At 38.3% G+C, this 23895-nt stretch overlaps 2 long non-coding RNA genes and 2 pseudogenes across 4 annotated transcripts; 2 read left to right on the plus strand and 2 right to left on the minus strand.

The window, feature by feature from the left end:
- Window positions 1-223: 223 nt before the first annotated feature.
- LOC148863552 (uncharacterized) lies at window positions 224-2936 on the minus strand. Of its 2 annotated transcripts, XR_016109820.1 has the most exons (4): window positions 2615-2936; window positions 2423-2525; window positions 1001-1079; window positions 224-930 (listed from the first exon to the last, which is right to left on the minus strand). It is a non-coding gene; the product is annotated as an uncharacterized LOC148863552 (long non-coding RNA). The 2 variants fall into 2 exon arrangements; XR_016109819.1 differs by lacking the exon at window positions 2615-2936 and having other exon boundaries at window positions 2423-2562.
- Window positions 2937-8678: 5742 nt separating this feature from the next.
- On the plus strand, window positions 8679-15018 carry LOC148863553 (serine/threonine-protein kinase STN7, chloroplastic-like; annotated as a pseudogene). The gene is made up of 10 exons (XR_016108983.1): window positions 8679-9417; window positions 9519-9605; window positions 9835-9954; window positions 10080-10178; window positions 11587-11755; window positions 11858-11951; window positions 13356-13449; window positions 13547-13603; window positions 14201-14612; window positions 14701-15018. The product of XR_016108983.1 is annotated as a serine/threonine-protein kinase STN7, chloroplastic-like (transcript).
- A 5472-nt stretch (window positions 15019-20490) lies between these two features.
- Window positions 20491-21173, minus strand: LOC148863554 (small ribosomal subunit protein uS19 pseudogene; annotated as a pseudogene).
- Window positions 21174-22614: 1441 nt separating this feature from the next.
- LOC148863555 (uncharacterized) lies at window positions 22615-23197 on the plus strand. The gene is made up of 2 exons (XR_016110385.1): window positions 22615-22814; window positions 22932-23197. It is a non-coding gene; the product is annotated as an uncharacterized LOC148863555 (long non-coding RNA).
- The last annotated feature ends 698 nt before the right edge of the window (window positions 23198-23895 follow it).

Here is a 23895-nt window from a genome sequence, read left to right on the forward strand (position 1 = left end):
ATATATAAATATATGTATACCGGTCAGTTCGGTTACCCGTTGATTTTCATTTTTGGTTAACCAAAATCGAATCGGTACCTTCCATTTTTTTTTAAATATTGAACCAAAACCGAATCGATCCATTTAGTTAACCAAATTTTCGATTCAGTTTCAATCGGTTTTTCGGTTTTTTTTCTCACCCCTACATAATCCTTAGGGTAAAATACAAAAACCTCCCTTAATGTTTCTGACAATCATAAAAACCTCCCCTAAAGTTTCACTTTAGCGAAGACCTCCCTTAATTTTTAAAAAATTCAACAAAAATCTCCCTTCTGTCAATGACAAAGACAAAATATGTTAAATGATGAATCAAAATTTCAAAATACTTATTTTACCCTTTTAGTTTGCATCTATTTTTACTTATACCGCCACGTCGAAATCAGTGTCCCCTTCACTGGCCACAAGATCAACCCACCCACCCGCATTGTTGAAACCACCCCAAAGGAATTCCTTAGTTTTTTCAGAGACATGGCTGTCATGCGCCGTATGGAGATTGTTGCGGACTCACTCTACAAGGCTAAGCTCATCCACGATTTTTGTCATCTCCACGATGGCCAAGAAGCCATCTCCATTGGCATGGAAACTGCCATTACGAAGCCATTACGAAGAAGGACTGCATCATCACCGCCTACTGGGATCACTATATTTTCCTCGACCGGGGCAGGACCCTTATCCAGTCCTTTGCTGAACTAATGGGTCGTCAAGCTGGTTGCTCTAAGAGAAAGGGAGACTCCATGCATATCTACAAGGACTCTGGCTTCTATGGTGGGCATGGAATTGTTGGTACAGAAGTACTCCAAAGATCATACTGTCACGTTCTCTATGTACGGTGATGGTGCAGTCAATCAAGGCCAGTTGTTCAAAGCACTCCATATGGCAGCTCTTTTGGATCTGCCCACAATTTTGGTATGTGAGAACAACCACCATAAGTGAATGAGATAAAGAAGTAATACAATTTTACCTCGGTTGAAACTTGAAACTTTTCTTTCATTGGTGGTTCTTATGCCGGCGGCGGTTACTGACCTCCTCCCTTTGAGAATCTACAACATCATAAATACAAAGATCATTGTCAAACGAAGCATGTAGTTTGTGCCAACAAATTGGGCAAGAATTGTGAATTTGCAACCACAATGGTAAACACACTTGCACGACATATCCCTAACTTCCTCATCAATCTTAAACTCCTCCTTACAAATTGGACAATGTGAATCATCCTTCAAATGGGTATCTATGATTTTCACTGTCGGCATGGCATCGATGATTGAAGTAGGTGCTGGAGGTGGACCTGGTCGGTCATTCTGGGTCAATTCCTCAATCAGCTCATTCAGCCTTGGCCCACCAAAGTAATCTCTAGCGTTAGCAGCCTGGGAAAGCAGATTTTCCGACGGGGACATGGTTCCAGTCGGATGAGGACGGTTAGTGGGTCAGACTATAATCATACATCTGGGCCGGTTCTGAAGTTCAATCTTCGGTTCCAAGCGAAATCTCCCATCGAAATCATGAACAGGCCGACGCATTGGGTGGGGGGGAGGGGGGGTGGGTCAAGCATGAGAGACAGGGCTTCCAATCAAAACCAGTGAGGTCAAGAACAAACCTGCAGGGGCAACCTTGATTGTTCGTTGGGCGAAATGTTGAGGGCAGAAAGTCTCAAATGTGATGTAAGCGACAACCTTAACTGTTTGTTGGCACTGGTAACAATAGTAAAGATGGTAGCTCCTGATGCCATTGACTCTTACACGAGGAAGGCTAACCGACATAATTACTAGCTTCCAAATTCAAATGGGATTTTGATTTCTAGGTTTTGGGTTTGTGTTTGTCTGTGGAGAGAACACAGTGAAGAGAGATTAATAGAAAGAAGGCATACGTGTATAAAGATCGGGAAGGAAGAGAGAAAGGAATGGCTTTTGGAGTTGTAGAAAATGGTTCTCTATTTCCTTCACCGATCTGCCTTGCTGCCTGACCCTCCATCTTCGATCTCCTCCAACCAAAGGAAAGGATGAGCGAAGAACGATGCAAAGCCTTTTGAAAGCCTTTCTATCGACGCATGGGAAAGGAAAAGAGGATAACATGTCGACAAGGTATTTCAGTAAAAATAGATGCAAACTAATTTGTAAAAAAGGTAAAATAGGTATTTTGAAAATCTGATACAGTAGTTTAATGTTTTCTGTCTTCGTCATTGACGGAAGGGAGGTTTTTATTGAATTCTTTAAAAATTCAAGGAAGATTTTTACTAAGGTGAAACTTCAAGAGAGGCTTTTATGATTATCAGAAACTTCAAGGAAGGTTTTTTTGTATTTTACCTAAATCCTTAATATGTAAAAAGACACCTGTAAATTAAATTGTTTAAATTATAGCATGAAAAAAAAAAGATTAGAACCATCACCTCTGCTGAGCGTCCTCCTGATTTGGAATTCCAAAAGAGATCGATGAAGCCGGTGCCTGCCGGCTTCCGCTTGGCCATTGCATAAGCTGCTGAGCAATTCCTTCTAAAACAGAACCAAAACCAGACAAATGATGAGCTAACAGAACAGAGTTCTATGCTCAATCGTCATAGGAGATCTAGCAGTTGCAGAACCTTGGTGCCGGCAGAACGGAGATTCTTGATGATCAAGAGACGAAATGGCGAAATTAAGAAAATGGACTTTGGACTAAACTCAATCTACTGCTTTTCACCCAGCCCAAAAGTAGCGCCAACACAACTGAAGTTCAGATCACCACTGGATTCATGCTGTACAACGTGGTGGCTGTTGACGCCTTGGAGGCGGATGACTGGTGGTGGTGGAGGGCGGAGACGGGGTGATAAGCGTTGGCGTAGACGGGGTGATTGGAGTTGTAGAGGGAGGGGAACGAGATGATGGAGTACTTGTTGCAGAAACCGTGATTGATAGCTTCATCCCAGAGGCATAGTGTACTGACGTCCAATAAATAGTGGTGCTGTTAATAAAGTTCTGAAGGCTTGGCTTGGAAGGGGTACCAATGCAAATACGTAGAATGCATAACGTTGTATTTTGTATGTATTTGTATTGTACATAGTTTATATTTGTAACTTCTTCCAAACTGAGTCGAATGCTATAAGTGAAATTATGGTGATTCCTGGACTTTGGTGAAAGATCAACGATGACGATATACCTGACCAACGATGACGATATACCTTCACACGTGATTCACATGGGATACTATTTATTGGACGAACAAAGGGAACTTCACTAAAACAACGAACAAAGGGCAACATCACTAAAACAAACACCCATTCTGCCTTAATATATATAGATAGATAGATACCATAAACGGACTGAAATCCAAATCGATCACAAACCTCATGTTTATTATTTGAATATTTATCAGCTAAGAATAAACAATCAATTAAAAAAAAAGGGTTTTGGTGGGATAGGAAATGACAGAATGATAATGTGGAAACTAACCCTCGGTTTACATACAAAATAATACAAAATATAAGGTTCTGCATTCTACATATTTGCATTTGTATTCTTTCCAAATTCTTCCTAAATGCAAATATTATGATTTATTCAATTGCAGTTTGGAAACATTGAATCATACAATATTTCATTGTTCTATTCAAGGAAGTTGGGATCACGTCTCAATGGGCATTTTGGTGACCTCAACTTTTTTGAATAGAAGAAGCAAGGATCTAGAGCTGCTCATTTGTATTAATGTTTGGATTGTTGATAAAGAGAATTAGATGGCACTTAAAGGGCATTTGTGTCTTTTCAAATGCCACTTAATGGCTGGTTAATGATAGGTATTGGATTGACACATTTTGAAAGTTCAAATACTGAATTGTCATATTCAAAGTTTGGGGACCAAAAAAGCACTAAGCCCAAGTTACAAGGTACTAATTGGGAATTTTCCAAAAAATTTTAATCATTTTAATTTTCTATCACCACTCACTCCACACACTCAACCAAGGTGATTACATTTAAGATGGTACAATTAGGGAATATTATGAGTACGTTTAAGATGGTACAATTAATAAAGAAACATCGGAAAAGTATGGACTGACCCAATGCAGATTTCTGAATTCTATTGCAGACCTATAAACATTCAAAATGTCAAAAACCCCACTCTATACACCAATGCCCACCCGTAAATTGACATCAATTCCGAGCTGGCACCTACCCCAATTGTACTTTGGGCCTAAAAATTCTGACCCTGGGCTGAACTGTCATTCTCCCAAGAAACATTAGGTATGTCCAAAATAAACTATCTCTGTAAAAATAAAAGGGAAAATTCCCGATTAACCCTATACTTTGGGTTTAGTGTCACTTTGGTCCTATAGCTTTAAAATGCGATAATTCAGCACCCAAACTTTCAAAGCATGAAAATCTAATATCTACTATTAATCAGTCATTAAGTGATATTTTAAAAAGATACAAATGCCCTTAAAGTGTTATCTAATTTTCTTTTTCAACTATTTAAACATTGACAAAAAAATCCTTGCCTTTTTCTATTCAAGAAATTTGGGGTCACTAGAATGCCCACTCAAACGTAACCCCAACTTTATTGAATGAAAGAAGCAAGCGTTTGTGTCCTTTTCAAATGTCACTTAACAATGGGTTAACTGTTGATTAATGGCAAGTACTGGATTGTCACATTTTGAAAGATCAAATACTGAATTGTTGCATTTTAAAATTCAAGGACCAAAGTGGCACTAGGCACTTAAGTACATGGTACTAAATCGAGAATTTTCCCAAAATAAAATTATCTTTTATCAGGACTAAGTTTCTATTTAATCATTCATATGTAGAAAGCCATTGACTCAGTCAATGACTCAATGACTTGTCTGATTTGTCCAGTTGAGTGAGCCATCAAACCTATTGACTTGGTTGGAGTTCATAGGTTGGATATTCATTCTTTTATTATTTATTATTTTTATTCTATTTTAGCCATTTCATTAGTAATATATAACAATAATTCACATCTATTGCATACAATTTTGTTTAATATAATGAATATATATTATAAGAGAAATGGGTTGCATGGCCTTTTTTGTATAGATTCATACTTTCTCTTTATTTATTTATTTATTTTTATTTGCGTTTTTATTATTCAATTTAGGGCATAATGTGAGTAGTATCATCACCACATAACTATAAAGATTTTCTAATAGTTTATTTATAAATAATCCTCTTACATTTTTTGAATAGGGTAATTAGATTAATTGCAAACCAGAAATGAAGTTTTCCCACATTATAAATTCAAAATTTATTGTCTACATTTCCAAGCCAATCAAAGATTGACACGAAGGACTCACTCACACATTGTTAAACAACTCCCATTTGTTTGCCACTCCTATCCAAATTGTCATAAGTGACCACTTTTTTACGCCATCAAGTGCCTTCACCATGCCCATGACATGCCATCAGAGCGCCATCAAGTGTGTCTTGGGTAGGGTTACACGTGTATTTTGTATGGGGGGATTGCCCATGACACTGTTGTAATTATGTAACATGATTTTTTCAACATTTTGATGTAATCTTTTGTCAAAGCACCAAAAGCTTAACTTACTCTTTGAGGGGAGGTATGTAGTTGAGTGGTGCGAAGACCGTGTAAAGGTTAAGCACGAGGTCCCCTTGACACAAACTTGTTTGCTTGTGTTGCCATCTATTACAATACAAAAAAGCATTTTTCTAATTCGTGTACCATTTTTGTTGCCTTTGTTGTGCTATTTCTTTATTTTGTAGGCTTACTTAACACACACTGAGTGCTGCACAGGGCCCCAATAGTTAGCCCCAAGACAATTGGTATCAGAGTAGGAGTTTCTCCACACAAGTTGGACCCTATCTCCTGACCCACATTCAACACAGACAATGAAAAGTAACTGCGGCATCTTTGATGACATACTACTCAGGCTGGCTCAAGCCCAAGATACCGATGAGGCACCCATCGATGAACCTACCAAAAATCAAGCCCCAAAGGGCTGCACAACCAAAACAAGCAAGTGGGACAAATCCGTTGATCAATTAGCCAGCATGGACATGCATATCCTACGTTGCGAGGCAATAGTAGGAGAGACGACCCGAGATTGGGTTGATGTACTCCACATCAACATGAAGACAGTGGAGAATGCGGTGGTGGAATTAGAAGTGCAATTCAATGATGCCTTTAAGGAGATCCATCGCACGTTACAACGCTCGGAAGCAGGGCCTTCCCAAAGTAGCCTTCAAGGCTTGATGGACAGGTTCCAAGCACAACTGGATGAGATGATACTCATCAAAAGGGCAATGGCCAACTCCTCTTGTGCCTCATCTACTCTGATCCCAAAACACGTCAAGATACGACAACTAACACCATACTCAGGTGCTCAGGATGCCTGTGAGCTTGAAAACTTCTTGTGGCGATTAGAACAATACTTCTCTGCCACTAGCATTCATGATGAACAAATTCAAATGCATATGACTTCAATGTGTTTAAATGATATTGCAATGTTATGGTGGTGTAGGTGTTGTCAGGACATTGATCGCAACACACACACCATCGATGCTTAGGCTGACTTCAAGCAAGAGATCAAACACAAATTTTACCTTGAAAATGTCGTATACCTTGCACGAAGGAAGATGAAGAACCTAAAGTTCAAGGACTCGTTGCATGACTATGTCCAAGAATTCTTAGCCTTGGCACTCAAGATCTCTGACATGTGGGACAAGGACCTCTTGTTCAACATCATGAATGGTCTCAAACCATGGGCTGAGCTTGAGTTACAATGTTGAGGGGTAAAAGACCTAGCAACCGCCATGGCTGTGGCTGAACAACTTGTTGATTTGAAGAAGCCTGAGGAAGCAGACCATCAACCACATAGTCCACGTACCACAAGCTTGAGTGGGGGAGACCCATGGTCAACTCCCACCAAAGAAAAACAACCATTCCTCAATGGGCCAGTTTATCAACAACAAGGAAAGAAACCACAAGAAGGTAATAACTCTCAAGGCTACAAGTACACGAGGAGACCCACCACACCTCTTGCACCTTGCTTCATTTGCAATGAAATGCATTGGACAAGTGATTGCCCCATGCGGAAGAAGGTCAATGCCCTCATTGCCAAACTTAGTGACACTGAAGAGAGTGATGAGGAGAAGCCAATAGAAGTGTTAAGAGTAGGTGCTCTCCAACTCATAAATGCCATGGTCATGAAAGAGGCTACATCTAAATGGCCTAGCAAAGCCCACAAAGGGCTAAAATTTGTAGACATCACCCTCAGCGAGAGGCTTGACTCAAGCCTTAGTGGACATTGGAGCCACCTACAACTTTATTTCACACATTGAAGCTCAATGACTTAGCCTAACCACTACCAAACTAATAGGTTGGATCAAGGCCGTCAACTCGGGGGCCAAAACAGTAGAAGGCTTATCCCATGGAGTCGAACTACAACTGGGACCATGGAAGGGCAACATCAACCTGTCTGTGGTTCCATTGGATGATTTGCATGTTGTCCTCAGAATGGAGTTTCTCATGCAGACAGAAACAACACTCATGCCACACATCGATAGTCTACTTATCTTGGATGAGCATTCCCCTTGCATGATTCAAGTGACAATTGCACTCAAGTACACGAGAAGCAACCTTTATCCCTATAATGGTACTAAGAAGCAAACACCTACAAAACCAGTGCCATACTAGCAACATGGAAGAACCCCATTCCATCATCTCACATCAGCACAAGAATGGGTTGGGAAGTCATCACAAGGAAGCCGTCTCCACCATAACCACCCCAATGCTAGTGCCAACCTCGATTTCAGCATCAACACCAGCATCATCACTACAAGCGTCCAACACAGAAGAGGCCTAGAAGACCAGAAGTCATCTCCAACCACAACCATTTCCACTATAATCATTCTTGGGGAGAGAGAGTGCCACCCTATCCACATAGGTATCCTTTCCACAACATTCCTCAAGCCAACCCTCATAGGAACCTTGTGAGGAAATACCTTTTGGGGAAAAATCAAGGGAACCAATGCCCCAACAATTCAAAGACTCCTTTTACCATAAACTTGGCCCCAACTTTCCCTTCAACAAGCCTAACCATCCATTGTCCTACCTTGAAGTGGCCAGGAAGGGACTTAAAACAAAACATTCACCATAGGATTCCCCAACACCAAGAGCACCATCAAGCCTACCAACCAAGGTCATGACAAACTTGTGTACTTGTCATCTATTGCAATACGAGAGTGCCTTTTTCTGATTTGTGTGCCATCTTTGTTACCTTTGTTATTTCTTCGTTTCACAAGCTTACTCGACACACACCGAGTGCCGCACGGGCCCCAACGGTTAGCCCATGACAAAATGGTCCAAATCCATAGACAGCGCAAGCCCAGCCAATGGCTGAATTGCCATTGGCATGATGGCATTCCAGTCGGCAAGGGTTGTTGGGAATGGGCCTGGCTCGTGGGCTTGTACTTTCGATTCAACCCGGTCCAGAGCAAGCTGTGCATTATGCAAGCAGACAGACATGGACACAGAACACAGTCAGACTCTAGTCTCAGCTCTCAGACAGAGACTGAGACTGAGGATTGTTTCGGGCTTTGAAAAGTTTCAGCTACGTGTAAACTTGTGGTTCATATCACGAATAAATCCAGCCAATTTACCTCCACATAAAATGATAAAACCCAAAAACATCTCCCTTCAAAATCAAACCCGGGAAACAGAAGAAAGACTCTAGTCGTCAGTGTCTCACTGTGGTAGTCTCTCAGACAGAGACTGACGATTGTTTCAGGCTCTGGAAAGTTTCAACTAGTAACTTCATAACTTGTGGTTCGTATCACCCATCAATATAGACAAACTCCTCACCTCCACATAAAACCCAAAAACATCTCGATTCAAAATCGAACCCGGGAAACAGAAGAACAAACACCTGAATAAAATCTTATATTTTATTCACCAAAAGATATCAGTAAAATCTATAATCCATTTGAGGTGAGTTTGGTGGAGCCGTTTACGGAAATGGCTATCATTGCAGGAGTTGGGGTGTCAGTTGGTCTTCATTCCTGTTTGAAGTCCAGAATCCCAACTGTTTTACCATCACCATTTATCGGAAGAAAGCTCGAAAGCAGAGCCTCTTCTCAACCCAAAGAAGGAAAGAAGATCCTCTCGCTGGTACGTGCGGGAGTTGATGTGGTGGATCTCGTTCAGCACCTCTTTATCGGCGTCGGGGTGGGACTTCCCTGCACGGTTATGGAGTGCGGAGACATTATCTATCGGAGCACTCTTCCCAGGTCCGACGGTCTCACCATCACAGCCCCTGGTGTTGTTCTTGCTCTGGGTGCTTTATCTTACCTCTGGGCTACCCCTGGTGTGGCTCCTGGTTTCTGGGACATGTTCGTTCTTGCCTTTGTAGAGCGACTCTTCAGGCCTACTTATAGAAAGGTTTCTTTATGCTTAATCATCTCTGCGTCTTGATTGGTTTCTACTGTATTTTGTTATTATGTATTATTGGTTTTGATTTCTGGACTAGTGGGTTTTGGTAGGATGACTTTGTTTTGGGAAAGAAGTTGGGTGAAGGCGCTTTTGGTGCGGTCTATAGAGTTTCATTGGCAAAGAAACCTGGTTGCAAGGTACTAATTTTACCACCCTTGTTCTTGTGGGCCGATCTGTTTCAGTTGTTATATAGTTGCCTTCTGTACTGTAGTCTGAATCAGTGAATTGTTCCTGATCAGTGAAAAATAATTGAGTCCAAGTTAATTTAATATGAATTAGATCATGAAATTCATCTCTCTCAGATTGGTTTAGGAATTGAGGCTATGATATTCTAAATATCTGGATTTTGTTGATTGTCACATGAAGGAAGGTGATCTAGTCTTAAAGAAGGCTACTGAATATGGTGCAGTGGAGATTTGGATGAACGAAAGGGTCCGAAGAGCTTGTGCAAGTAGCTGTGCAGATTTTGTGTACGGCTTTCTTGAGGTGTTTATCTTTCATGGTTTCTAATACTATTAGTACTATCAAATGAACAGGAATGTTCACATATTAAAATCCATATATTTGGGTTGGCATTCTGATTAATTTTAGTTTCTTGGGTTTGGGCCCAGAGATCTTCCAAAAAAGGAGGTGAATACTGGCTCATTTGGCGGTTTGAAGGGGAGACAACTCTTGCTGACCTGATGCTGAATAAAGACTTTCCTTACAATGTTGGTACTTTTACATTTATCTCTTTTTGAACCATAGCATTGTTTGGAGTAGTATTAGTTGTAATTCCACCACAGAATTGATTCTTTTTTCTAAGCTTGAGAGTTCTATAGTTTCCCAATAAACAATAACATGTTCAACACAATTTGGGGGGTTTTCTTACTTAGGAATGGGAAATTAGTGGAAATAAAAAGAACTGCAGTGATACTCTTTGGAAATGGTATTACCACCAATTTAATGAAGGTTGCTGTTTACCATAAAAAATGGTATTGCCACCAATTTATCGGTTTTAATTTGGTAAAATTATTTGGCCAGCAATGCTCATAGTTGGTTATTTGATTCCCATTTCTTGCACTTATTTATTTTTCTTTTTGTTGAAATTCATCCTTTCCATGGCAACCTTAGTACTTTACTGCCGGATTAGTTTAGATGGCCCCACATGATGTGATCCTCACTGTGCAAACCACTAGGATCCTAGTGCATTCAAGAATAGGGAAATAGAATCAATGGATTCAGAGAGGTGATTTGCAGGAAGCACTTTTTTGTGCTCTCTTATTGCTTCTTGAAGATTTTAGTACCTAGGCTCCTAGACTGAAGTAAGAATGCAAGATCTGGGATAATCCTTATTCGATATATTAAACAAAACAAACCATGGAAATGCAGAGTCTAATATATCCTCATTCTATGGATTGATTCCATATAATATCTTTAATTGCAACTTACAGAATTGGAATTCCACCATTTAACAAACCTCAAAGAGATATTTGATGTTCTTTCCCTGAAAATAGCCATGTGAATCACAATTTGGTACATGCATGTATTATAGTCACTTGTACCATTCAAGGAATTCTGTTAAAGGTCTAGCGTAAGTGCACATGTCCTAAACATGATTAAAGATGAATATGAATGGAGTACTCTGTGAATTTGATGCAAGAAATACCAAATATTGTTTTATTGATAAAAAAAAATACCAAATATTGAATAGTGAAGTTAGCTTATGCCTTTAAACAGTGTGCAGTGGATCATTTTCTTTACATGTGCTGTTCTGTTTGGTATTTAAAGTCCTGATTACAGAAACATATAAGTTAAGTGCTAATAATGCGTAGCCATTTCGAAGGATTAGTCAATGATCACTTTAGAGATAAACTTTTGAGCTCATAATTTTTCAACATATATCTTATTTTCTTTGCATTTTTCATGTTCTCCATGATGCAATGTTCTTGTTATTTTATCTTCATTGCAAGAATATGGGCATTTTTTTGGAACTTACAGTATGAATAGTAATTTCGGAATGCTTGTGTTATAATATATATATTATGTATGTATATCTTTTGTTATCACTGTATCCACCAAGGTACCAATTTTGATTTCAGCAAGGGTTAATTGGTTATTAGGCATAAACCATTACAGGTTGAAACAATGATTCTTGGTGAGGTCCAGGATTTACCAAAGGGATTGGATAGGGAAAATAGAATCATCCAAACAATCATGAGACAACTTTTATTTGCTTTGGATGGACTCCATTCAACAGGGATTGTTCATAGAGACATCAAGCCCCAGAATATTATTTTCTCCGAAGGTAAGAATAATATGCAATTTGTTAGTTATATAAGCTTTGCAACTCTATGCTTTCTTCAGATCAACTAATTTCCTAAATCCTATTCAATTGAAACTTGAACAGGGTCTCGGGCATTTAAGATCATTGACCTTGGGGCTGCAGCTGACTTGCGAGTGGGAATAAACTATATACCAAAGGAGTTTCTGTTGGACCCAAGGTAGATTCTTTTCCATTATAGAGTATTTGAACAATGTAAAGTACAGTAATAGTTTGTTTCTAATGAACTGAAAAAGACTACCATTAGTACCATAACCATCACCTTCATCCAAGCCTTATCCCAACTGTATGGGGTTGGCTACATGAACCATGTTTTGCTATTCCATTCTGTTTAATGCCATATCCATTGTTAAATTGTGAGTGGTTAAATCAATTCTGTAGCACATCATTTCCGAAGAGGAAAAAAAAACTATCATAGTACCATAAGGTGAAATTCATTCTAGTATTGATTTCACCACAACAGAACATTCTTAGTTGTGGTTTATTGATGTATTGTTTTTCTTTGAAATTCTTCACGTCAGCATTAATATCCCCTGTGTGGCTGTTGATCTTTTTATACTGCTTTGTCAATGGCCCGTTCAATATTCCCATCTCTCCTACCTGAACTCTGGGTCTTCAATGTTGTTGCACCTATGGCTTGTCAATGTTCCCATCTCTCCTCCCCCTCTCTCTCTCACATATACACATACATGCGCAAGATGTTGGCACATGAAGAAGAAATTAACATGGAAACAAGAACAGATGCATACCATGCCCATGTCAAAAGGGAAGTTTGGTGGGATGGATGTATGGAGATTCTTGAAGTGTTGGTCTCTAGTTAAAGAGGTGCAAATGAGGTAGTAAGCTTCTACTGTGGAATTGGAGGTGGATTGTTTTTTAATTTTGGAGGAGGGATGGAATATTGGTCTGTTCTTTCTCTGGTAATTAAGAAATTTATGGATACAAGGGATAGCCGAGAGTTGAGTTAAAAGAGCACAGAAGATGAAATTACTTGTTTTGTTTCCTGTTGAAGTTATCAAGAGGGGCAGTTAAATGATGGAGTTATTGGACAATCAATTTTTTATATAGATACAGAGGGATCGCAATTGGATTGGGTTTGATAATTGGAACTCCAAAGTTGGTTAAATGGCTGATGCAAGTGCAATGGTTTTAGAGGAGCAACATATCTGTCAGGTGAAGGGCTGAGGTTATCTGATTTGTATATTCTCTAGCCAAGTCAAATAAGGGTGTTTTTGGGTTTCTAAAAATTTTCCAACTTCATGCATGCTCATATTATTACAGAAATTCACGAAAGACTAATAGAAGGGCGGTATATGTCTTGCCATGCCAGCAAACAAGGGATGTCAAAGTTATTTTAGAAAAGTCAGGATGGTTTTAGTATTTGTCAGAAAACTGAGGAGAGGATTAAATATTTATACCGTGTATTTTTTATTCACTCAGTTCAGGTTGTGCACAACATTGTTGTGAGCTGACAAAATGTTGCTATCCTCTTCTCTATAATAAAGTTGTGTTGCTATTTTTATTATACTTTATTCTTCATTTTCTATGGTCCTTTTGTATTCAGGTATGCAGCACCCGAGCAATATATCATGAGCACACAAACTCCATCAGCCCCCTCAGCTCCTGTTGCGACTGCTTTGTCCCCAGTCCTGTGGCAGGTCTGTATCCATGGACTACTTGATTACTTTTTCTTTGAATTAAGTTTCAGAGGATAAAGTTCATTTTCTGTGGTTTGATGATATTATTCTTTGCCAGATGAATCTACCTGATAGATTTGATATATACAGCGTTGGGCTCATATTCTTGCAAATGGTGAGTGACTGATATATACCTGATAGATTGGATGTTTCCTCTATTTATTTCCATGTGTCACAATAATTATAACTTGATTTGTTTCTGAAACTTGGAAGTTTGGCCATCTCCTTTGTTAGCTTTCCATCCCATGGTTCCTCTAAGCTCATAAAGTTGCTAGAATACTTAAAGTAGGGCCAACAATTTGGCCAGGTCATGACCCAACTATGCTGATTTCCCTCTGGTTTTAGGAGCAGAATGCGCTTTCGTGGGGCAGAGGTATAAGTTAAAGTTGTATTCAAATTCTAATAAATGTGGCAGCAACCATGCTGATTGAGATTGATTTGGCTAATTGGTTACCTGTGCCTATTCATATTTTTGTTGGAAGACTTAAGTCTTTAATCCTCACTGCAAGTAACAAAGAAAACAATTATATTATATTTATTGATTGGAAAAAAAAGGAAAAATAGACTATAATATCACATTTTCCTAGTTGTGTTCTCAGTTCTCACATGCCACATCAGTTCAATGGTTTTTGTTTTTACTACTGCAATCTTAAGTCATTATGGGATTTCATATTGTTTATTTTTGACTCAGCATATATGGTTCTTATTCTAGGCATTCCCATCATTACGCACAGACAGTAGCCTCATACAATTCAACCGCCAGCTGAAAAGATGTGGATACGATTTGGTTGAATGGAGGAAAACTGTAGAGCATCGTCCAGCCCAGAACTCAGGAGAGGATTTGAGTTACTGGATTTAGATGGTGGGATAGGGTGGAACTTCTCACATCTATGGTTCGGTACAAAGCACGGCAAAGAACCAGTGCTAAGGCTGCTTTAGCTCATCCATATTTTGATAGGGAAGGTCTACTGGCTCTTTCTTTCATGCAGAACTTGCGGCTGCAGCTGTTTCGTGCTACTCAGCAGGATTATAGTGAAGCAGCCAAGTGGGTAATCAAACTTCTGGCAAAATCTGGGACGAAGAAGGATGGTGGATTGACAGAAGCTCAACTTGAGGAGCTCAGGGTCTGTCTGAACAATAATTTAAATTAATACCCATCAAAAGAATTTTTGAGAGGATTATTGTTCACTTTTATGTTTTATTTTCATCCAGGAAATGGGACCAAAGAATAAGGCAAGTGCTCAATGGAATGCTCTTGCATCCGCGCTTAGACTCCAGAGGAAGATTATAAGAACACTGAATGAGAGCATTGATGAACTCAACCGACGTAGAAACAGCCTATGGTGGAGCAGGTGGAACCCCAGAGAGGAATAAAGAAGGTATACCTACTGTAAATTTTGTGTAAGCATTCTAATTACCCAATTTAGTTGAGTGAGGTGGCTATGTTAAGTTGTTAATTGAGCAACTGGTGTATATAGCTGGAATAAACTCTTTAGTCAAGAATGTACAAACTATAATAATCTTCCACAAGTATAAATGTTTAGCTCAAGCATTGAATTGTTATACATTAGGATTAATAAAAGCATATAAAGTACCAATGGTGCTATTTCGACAAGACCCCCCTTTTAACAAATGTTATGCATTTTTATTTTTTTTAATATAAAAGATTTTTATTAAAGATAAAGAAAAAAAATGAAATCCCCCCTTCCTCTTTCCTCCTTCCTCCTCTTAAGGAAGCTTACGCCTCTTGTGTTCTGAACTATGCTTCATGCCCTCTAGGTAGTGGAACACCTCTGTGCTTTAAAACATCGAATCATTGATATTTATTTATTTTTAAAATTTTAGTTTACTTTTAGAATAAAATATGCAAAATAATTATTTCATCTATTATGTTCATAAATCCATTCAATTTTTTGTTACATATTTACTTTTCTTAATTTTAATTTAATTTTTAGAATAAAACATGCAAAATAATTATTTAGTTTTTAGAAAATTAGAATAAAACATGCAAAATAATTACTTGATCTATTATGTCCATAATTAGATAGTATGTTTTTGTTCCCGACTTCCCGTTTATTGATTATAATATGTTTTTTCATAAAACCCACTAAAACGTGCTATTTTTATGCATAAATAGCTCATTTATGTCTTATATTTAGTGATATTGATGTTTATTTATGATTTATTAGAGTATTTATAGCATTTCCATGCATATCTTAAATTTTCATTAATCCATGTATATCCATGGTGTATCTCGATATGTCTCTTAAATTTGCCTTGCCGATATGCATAGCTTTTCCGATACTTTGAACCCTGATGGGGACACAGAAAAAATTGCCAAAGTCACCTGTTCTATGGCAATCACAACTAAAAACTTCAGATTTGAAAAGTGAAAAGAGAGCCAACCATTGTCTCACCCAGGCTTAGACGTAATAGTTATCTTGCAAAATAACTCCTTCCAAGGCAAATCGTTCCAAGGCAAATCGTCCCTAGGCATGAGGCAAGAAAAGGCCACGCCCCCATTAAAAGAGAATATGGTCTGACAAAAGTACCAAAAAATGGTTCCTCTAATAACTGAAAGGCTGGACAGTGCGGGAGACTGAATGGAAATGATTGGGCTGCACCGGAAAGATATGCCAGAAGCCTAGAACAAAGAATAATCCTCATTGAAGAACAACTCATTGGAATACACCACACTAGAAAGCATTCCAAGGAAGATGATACTCCCAAACAAAGTCGTCATTAAAGCATCCACATATTTCTTTCTAGAACAGATGTCACCATTCAGAGCGATTTTAGAAACAACCACATCTTCAGCCTTCATGAAAATAAAGCCAATGGAGAACAAGTCGTAGAGGATGAACCACTTCTCAAAACAAAGATCAAGCCATCGTATACAGGGAAAAACCAAAGGAACAAGACAACAATCGACCAACAAAAGAAAACACAAAAAAAAGCAAATAAAACAACAAAAATTCACCCTATCTATCAAAAACCTATGGTAAAAGAGGAAAACTTGCATCAAGCGATGCAAGAGGGATACTCGCATCGCTGATGAGAGAGGGAGACCCCTCCCAGACAGGGAGGGGTTTTGAATCGACTGGAAAACTCTCTATCGCACGCAAACTCTATGTTCTCACGCAAACTCTTTGTTCTCACACAAACCAAAAAAAGACTATTGGTTAAAAAAAGTTGTTATTTAAGCAGTGGAAATGTCAGATGTAAATATTCCAGAAAAGTTCTGTTTTCACTTTGATGTTCGTTTTTCTTTGTGTTGTTATTCATAAAAAAAAAAAAAAAAAAAGAATTGATTAAAGATCGATTTGGATACTGGTAAGTTGTAGTCTGTATTATAGGTGTAAAGTAGGTCGTGTTGGACCGGCCTGCGGGCCATTACGGGCTGTCACCCTTCTCGGTGAAAAATTTGGGGTCAATCCGACACGGCCCATGGCCTAGGCTAGACCTGTTCATGGGCTGAGTAGCCCGATGGCTCGGCCTGCACCCTGGTCGGGTTTGGTCATGTAATTAGGCCCGTGGCCTGACCTCGGGCTTAATACAGTAAGCCTGATTGTGTTTCGGGCCGGGCTCAGGATTTGTCAAAAAAGCCTAGCCCGACTTAGCATTATATATTTTATAAAATATATAATATGTATTTTATATATTATATAAAATATATAAATAATATAATATTTATTGAAATATATATTTATAAATTAATATATACATTTTTTTATTCTTTTCTTTATAATTTCTCTCTCTCTCTCTCTCTCTCTCTCTCTCTATTCAGCCGCTTTAGCAGTAGTAACAGTATGGGCTAAATTTCGGGCTCGGGCCCAGGCCCAGGCTTCGGGCTTTTTATGAGGGCCGAGCTCGAGCTCCCGAACCTGGCCCGACTTGGCCCATGAACAGGTCTAGCCTAGGTCCGTGCGGGCCGGTGTCGTGCCACGGGCCTGGTTGGCCCGTGGGCTGAGCCTTGGGCTAGGTCTGGCCGTGCATCAAGTCAAAGTTATTTATTTTAAAAAAATTGACAAAAATCTTAAAATTTTAATTTTATATGAATTTTGTGTATATAATTGCTTATATATACAATAATTAAATACAATTATTTATTTTATTAATATATTATATACTATATATTATTATATAATGATAATTTATTTAATATTATATAAATATATAAAAAATTTATAAATAATATATATGAGTCGTGTCGACATGTGGACTGCGGGCTGCACAACTTGCTCAATCGTGCCGGCCCATGGATTTAAAACCCTAGGCCCAACATGGCCCGCATGATCATGTCGGGCCTGGCACGGCGACACAACTTGATTTACACCTTTAGACTCTATCTATTAGACAAAATGACAAAAATGAGATTGAAAAAAAATGAAAATGTAGGGGATCGAATCCTGTACCTTCTCTCACAAGCAAAGCAAGCGCTTTACCATTTAAGCTATATCCTCTAGTTGAATGACTTGAAAATCATTCATATAAAATTTGTATATTTGAGTAGATTGGGCCATCTATATCTCGAATATTATATTCATGAATTCAACCTTAATGATTTGGTTAGGCAATGAAGCAACACAAGGAAAATCTCCCATGCGAAGAAGTGTTGTGGGTGATGCAGTAGTCTAGTCTGGATTTAATCACATGGGAATTGCATGTTGCTGGTCAGGTATGCCAAACAGTAAGATTTAATGTTCAGTTTTGGAAGAGTACAAATATAAATATGTGCAGTGAAAATATGTATAAAATAATACAAACATAAAGTTTTACACTATATATTTGCATTTGCATTTGCATTTGTACACCCTCCAAACTGAGCCTCAGAACTTTTTGATTTGAATTAATAATGGCCGGATATAAGTACAAATCTAACTATGTCATATGAAACTCTTTGGGAACCATGGAGCCCATGAAAACAGACATATTGTATGCTAGTAAACAACGCCATATACAATTCCTCTAAAATAATGCCCTACCCCAACAGGGATATGGGGGAACCAGTGGAAATTGAAAAAGGTAAGCTAAGGTCAATGTTTTCAAACCTGTTATTTTGTAAAATATTGTTGATTTGGTCAAAACCCATTTTACTTGAGAGGTTTGACCTTTAACCTGTTTGATCTGGTTGTTGAGTCGTGGGTTATAATATATAATGTATTTAAAACTTTCAAAGGCCATAATTCTGTGCTTGGTTGTTTGACTGGAGTTGCGCTTTTTTTGTTAATTTAGATAATATTTTGTGATTTATGACCTATCCAACCCGAATTGTTGAACCATTGACCCACGACCCTGAGGCTAAAATAATTCAGCCTTTGGATCGGTTTTTAATACATTGGTTGAAACTATGCAGAAGTCATTCATATGACCCACTCCCACCAGGATGGGTCATTTATCCACAAGGAGCTGGAATCCTCTTAGATGAGAGATGAACAGAGAATGTTGACCATGGATAGAAAAGGAGTGCGACTAATATGGAGGGTTTAGATGGGGTAAGGCAGACAAAGGAGAAGATTATGATTGATAGTTCCATTATCCATATCATCAACCCATATCTTTGCGAACGGGATTTCCTACTCACTTTTCCTATCCACTCTCTACCTGCCGTGAATCACAGTCACACATCTCTATTATAAAATGAGAGATGTGTGGTTGCAATTCAAGGTGGGTCGAGAGTGGGTGGAAAAAGTGAATAGGAAATTTGGGTTCATATCTTTGTGGTATTGCTGGATTAACACCGCTGCTAAAGTGGAACATGTGCTTAAAGCAATACCACAGTGCTACTTGGTCAATAAGTGTCTCTCTCTCTCTCTTCACAATATTTTAGAAAAAATTCTTGATTACTTGTATGGTAGACATGAAACCCATCTGAATTAGGGGTGTCAATCGAATTGGATTTGGTCCAATTCAATGTCCTGACTGCCCAATCTGTACAAATTTGTTTTAATTTAAATTAATTTTAGCTCAAACCTGGTGCATTGACATTTATGTTCTTATCTTCTATCAATGAATAAGATATTGGTTCAATCCAACCTAATCCAATATAAATTCATTATGGATGGACTAGATCCAATCCAATCCAATAAATACTTTGGACCATTAACACCCCTAATCTGAATGATGAATATTGTACCAGATATGTGGTGTATGATGCCATTCTAAGGGCCATAATAAAAGAAACAAGATATTGGCTCCAGTCATCCGGATTAATACCTTTTCTTTGATTGTGTTTTATGTAGTAAAACTATTTTATTATCCCATAAGAAAACAATGAACTGAAAACCTACATCTTTGGGCCCTAAATCTATGTTGTCGCTTGGAAGGTGGAATGCCATACGGTCTGAATGTACAATGACAAATCTGTTCACTTTTCTGTTGGTATATTTGGAATTTGGAGTTTTCACGTTTCCTGACCTTTGATACATATCCTAGTTTAACTCTCAATTAGATTAGTTAATGCTGATAAACTCCATTAATATCTTTGATTGAGAACTTTAGCTATATCTAAGGGGACATTTAATAATAGCTGAAAGTAGGTGGAGTGAATGACTTCTTGCTTTGTGTTTTAGAGAATAAGTCATTCAGTGGTTCAACCTGTGGTGTCATCAATCACCTGAATCAATGGGTTGTTGACTAAGTCAATGGGTTTTTAAAAGAATAACAGGTTGGAATTTGGCCTGATTTGGTATTATGACCCCTTCATTGGCCCAACTGGCCCAGTCACCAACAGGTTGAAAATACCGGGTTTTAAAAACTTATCACTGATCAGCCCTGTCCCTACTCTCCAGATGATGGAGTTCATTTGAGAATGACAGTTAGGTTTCTGTTAGGCTCTGTTTGGTTTGTGCGAAGATTGGGGTGGGATGGGATGGAAAAGTATAAGAATTTACCTTTCCCTTGTTTGTTTTCGTATATGGGAAAATAATAGGAAAACACAACACTGTTAAGAGGGAGAAGAGTGAAGAGGAAGATGGAGGGAGAGACAGAGAACTCCACGACTAAAACTCCGAAGACGCCCTCCGGCACTAATAGTCCAAAATGGAGATTAAACTACCAATAAAAACAAACTGGAGTTGAATTAAAAGTAGGAATTCGAAAAAAATAACTAAAAATCCAAAATTTAATTGATATGCAGCAACATTGCACCAGAACTACTCTTGCCATAACAATTCCCCGGGTACCCAGTTTTAACGATGATCTCACTTGAGAGGAAGGAACCTTGACGAATGGGTAGCGCCAATAGCCGGCCTACCATGTTTAACTGGGCTTGTAAGTGATAGAGAACTCGGAAAGGCAATGACCAATCATTTCGGGCTTGATTTCGACTTGGTTGAAGGTATTTCCATTATAAACCCCAATGATGCTTCCAATCATTTACGGTACTATGATCATGTTACGAAGGTGAGTTCTAACTGGCTCTGGCTTCTCACCAGGTGGAGCCTCCCGTTTTGCCTTATGCAGTTTCTTGATCAAAGCTATCGGCTTCCTCTTCAGACCTCGTTAAAACCTTCTGCGAGCCCTGGCATGGAAGAGCTTCACAAGTTCATCAGTAGACATGTCGAGCAAAGCATCCAAATCGACCCCTCGGAAGCTGAACTTCTTAAAAGTTCTTTTCTTCGGCTGCCCTGGAGCAACATCTATTTCGGGATCCCCCATGACTGAAGATGAAGAACCAAAAAAACACTAAAGGAACATGAAAAAAATTACGGAAGAAGAAGAAAGAGAAGAAGAGAGGAGAGAGGGAGGGAGTGGCTGAGAGGGGTGCTGCCGTTGCTGCTCTGCTTCTGGGTTCGAACGGGAAAGGAAGCTGCTGACCGTCCCAAATATATATATATATAGGCTGGAAATACTTAAATGAAAAAGGGAGAAAAATAATAATAAAGGAACATGAATTCATTTGAAAACAGAAAACGAAAATGAATGGGCATGAATATATAATTTTCTAATTAATTATAAGAAAACAGAAAACAAAGCCATATTCATTGTTTACTTGTAATTTGCAGCAATGACCTATGTCAAAGAAATGGCATTGTTTGGATTTCGAAAATGGATACAAGATAGCCCAGAATCCATATATTTCTTTCAGTACGCATGATTGGTGGGCCTTTGAAGGAACATGGTGTTTGTTACTGGCAGCTGCTGCTACCATGTATGTAGCAGAGAAATGGGCCACCATCCTTGTGTAGCCATCGTCAGATCCCTTGCACAGAGACAACCAAAAACAGTGAAAGATTATTTGTCAGTTCAGTTCGGCACTTCAGCTCATTCAACTCAATCCTTTGATTTTAAGGCAAAATTGTATTAGAAATATACAGCACTAAATGCAAGACACAGTAATTATTTGAAGATGGTAAATAGAGTAACCATGTTTAACATACAATACATAGCCTTACTATCAGTAACACAGATTTTATTAGCTTTACTTTGTTAGCAGCAAGTAAATAATTTAATTTAATAGGCTATAATTTGATGGTTTGTAGGCTAAAATTTCTTCTTGTTAAGCTGTATCGATGGTCCATGTTAACCAAAGCTAACTCCAAGCATCTTAATAACATGTACAGAGCCCTTTTATTTTCAAAATTAAAGTTGATGCCATCCACTATATATATTGTTTCCCAAGTTGGCATCAGCACATGATTTGTGGGGCGGACCATGGATGGTAATTAATTAGAGGCACTATCTGCTCCACCCCATCCCATCTCATGCTTCAGCTCATGTAGAGAACATACTTAGCCATCTGACCATGCCACTGGTAAAACTGGCTTCCTACACCAAATTTTATAAACAACCTGGGCTATTTTTGATCAGTCAATTTCTTGATTTTGTTGAGGATATATTAATTAATTAGGTACTCATTCTATAGGTTAGAGATGGGCACATGGCACATTCATCAAGGTTTTTACACCCATTGAAGTTATATTTGTCTTTGATATGTGTGCCACTCAAACAACGTAACATAAACTCTTGTTTTAATGTGTTTGAAAATCTCCCTTAGCAATCCAAAATACTTCCAAAACTAAGAATAACGTAGATTAAGTAAGGCCTTAACTATTTCACAGTTTTTTTTTTTAAATCTTTCCGGTGAATTCATGCACCTTAATTAGAACTGAGTGCTATTTATATAGGAATAAAAAATTTACAGATCGAAAACTCTATAAATGCCCCTACAACTTATTAGCGTTTCCATATCGATCGAGAAGATAAGATACACACAGCTTTCTTGCACGCACAATACTATAGAGCAAATTTGTCTAAATAGTTGACAGAAAGAAAGATGGCTAAGCTTTTCTGCAGTTTCTTCTTTGTCCTTCTACTCCTTTCAGGTTTCTTAAGCTTTCCTCATTCTCATTTATTTGTTTGTCTCTGTTTATTCATCTATATATGATCACTTGCATAATTTTCTTATTAATTGTATGAACGATAAACAATGGTTGTTGCAGTTGCATCAATGGTGCCCAGTTCGGATGCTGCCTTATGTCGAGCTGTTCGGAATGGCAATGATTGTGATCTGGCCTCATGCCGGCAGTGGTGCACCCAGGAGTACAATGGTAATGGTCTTTGCAGTGGCAGTGGATTTAACCCCTATCGTTGTGTGTGTATCTTCATTTGTAATTAAGTTGAATAATCTCTTCGCTTTTGTTGGTGATGCATGGATTATTAATTCGGCTTCATCTAATTAATTAAATAAACGAGAATTGCACTACCATCTCTTCTTCTAAGTAAACGCATATTAAATAAATTGGCATTTTCTTGTACTAATTGAAGACAAAAGAGTTTCTTTATTTGTTTTCTGCTTTAATTTGTATGTTCTTAATTAGAACGTGAACAATTTAAAGGAGCAACTCTGGACACTAACCAGGAAGGTCAAAGTCAAACCAATAGTAATTAGTAATTAGTAGGGATGGCAATTTCAACCTTACGCACCTCAATGGGGTGTAAAACAGACTTTGGGGGCAGGGACGATTTTTGAGGTTTCACAACTTGTACAAGTACAGGTGGGTTATGGTATTGGGCTAAATCCAACCCTCCGTTGCCTGTATATTGTTGAAAGTAGGGATGTCAATTGGATTGGATTTGGTTAAATTAACCCGATCCAATCCAGTGTGAGTTCATTACAAATGGATCAGGTCCATCTTATCCAATGAGTATTTTGGACCAGTCCAGTTAAATGTTTGGACAGTTCAATCTGTTCAAATTTATTTTAATTTAGTTTAGTTCTAATCCAAACCTGGTCCAGTGACACTTATATTCTTATCTTCTATCAATGGACCAGATATTGGCTCAATCCAACCTAATCTAATGTAAATTCATTATGGATGGACCAGGTCCAATCTAATCCAATAAATACTTTGGACTATTAAGTCTGGACTAGTCCAATTCAATATGTCTGTCCAATCCTCCAAT

Source organism: Nelumbo lutea, chromosome 3 (assembly GCF_056320005.1).
Source record: "Nelumbo lutea isolate HS-2025 chromosome 3, American lotus-T2T, whole genome shotgun sequence".
Lineage (NCBI taxonomy): Eukaryota > Viridiplantae > Streptophyta > Magnoliopsida > Proteales > Nelumbonaceae > Nelumbo > Nelumbo lutea.